Below are 1,451 nucleotides of genomic sequence, written 5' to 3'. Positions count from 1 at the left end.
ATGGCTTGTCATGAGGAGGGCCATATTTTTTTCCTAGTCACTTATTCTACTTGCCTCTCCAGTGTTGGTAAACCCAGGGGGTTGCTGATAAGATGATAGAAGAGGGGCCCTAGGAAAACTCGCCTGAGGTCCTACATTTGACCTAGGAAAAGTATTTTGGGAAAAAGATTATTGTGCAAAGGGAGGCCTTTGGGGTCCAGGTTGACCTTGATTATAGAAATTCGAAGGTCCTGCTTGGGTGCCCTGATTCCAAGAGAAATTTGGGTGATTTCTCCATCCTGGATTGTAGGTGTTACTATATAGATTATTCTGGTATAAGGCATTAACACTATCATTAGAAGTGCCCCCAGAGGTGTTGGGGCATTCTTCCATGACATGTCCAGGGGATTGGCACCAAGCACAAATCTTAACCAAATTGACTGATGATGGCTCTCTTGGAATAATAGCCTCAATCCTCTTGATTAGGCTATCCAAATGGGCTTCCTTGGCTACTATCCCATCCACAAAATATCCTTTTTCTTCTATGATTCTTTCACTCTCTTGGGTTGATTCCCACTCACGGGTTTTGTCAGCTAAGTCAAGTAAAAATTCCCATGCTTTTCCTTCATCTGTAAAGGATGTGAATCCCTCAGGGCACATAGACTCTATCATTTGTTTAGTTGGATAATCAATACCCTCATAAATTATTTGACATAAATGCCATAGGTCTAGGCCATGGTGAGGGGCATTCTTAGAGTAGATCCTTGAATCTCTCCATAAGTTTGGAAAATGACTCACTAGACTTTTGCCTAAACTGAAGGATATCACTTCTAAGCTTATTAGTCTCGTGAGTTGAGAAAAACTTCTTAAGGAAGACAACTGTGGACTATTCCCATGAAGTTATGGAATTTGTGGGTAATCCATACAACCACTTCTTAGCCTAGTCTTTCAATGCAAAAGTGATAAACCTAAGCTTAACAGCATCATCAGAAAGCTGTTGGATCTTAATTAGAACACATACCTCTTTAAATTCCCTTAGAAATAGGTATGCATCCTCAGAGGTCAACTCATGGAAGTGGGGCAACATAGTGATGTATTGAGATTTGAGTTTAAAATTATTGCCCTAGGCTTGTGGTAGAACTATACAGGAAGGTTGGGCTGTTCTAGCAGGGTAGAACCTATCTTTCAGAGATTTAGGTGAAGGGTTTTGCTGTTGGTCTCCCATATTGAAGGGTTTTAAAGAGAGCAAATGTATAGGGTCACTACTTGTTGGATCTCTTCTTTCTAACCGATTCTTAGTATTACGTACCCACTTAACACTCATGCAACAGAAAAACTTCCCACAACTAAAGTAAGACAAGCACAAAAGAATGGATAGCAAAACTTTTTGATGAAACTTTTTGATTTTTTTTTATTTATTTATTTATTTTTTTTTGCTTTTTGGGAGCTTACCGGCAGGGATCCGGGGTTGC

The 1,451-nt window shown here is 39.9% G+C and overlaps 1 non-coding gene across 1 annotated transcript; it reads left to right on the top strand.

Annotated features, from left to right (window-relative positions):
- The first annotated feature begins 709 nt into the window (after window positions 1–709).
- Window positions 710–817, top strand: LOC122087748. Its single transcript, XR_006142825.1, has one exon. It is a non-coding gene; the product is annotated as a small nucleolar RNA R71 (small nucleolar RNA).
- Window positions 818–1,451: the final 634 nt, after the last annotated feature.

This window comes from Macadamia integrifolia, chromosome 8 (assembly GCF_013358625.1).
Source record: "Macadamia integrifolia cultivar HAES 741 chromosome 8, SCU_Mint_v3, whole genome shotgun sequence".
In the NCBI taxonomy this organism is placed as follows: domain Eukaryota; kingdom Viridiplantae; phylum Streptophyta; class Magnoliopsida; order Proteales; family Proteaceae; genus Macadamia; species Macadamia integrifolia.
This window is presented reverse-complemented; position numbering and strand designations above follow the sequence as displayed.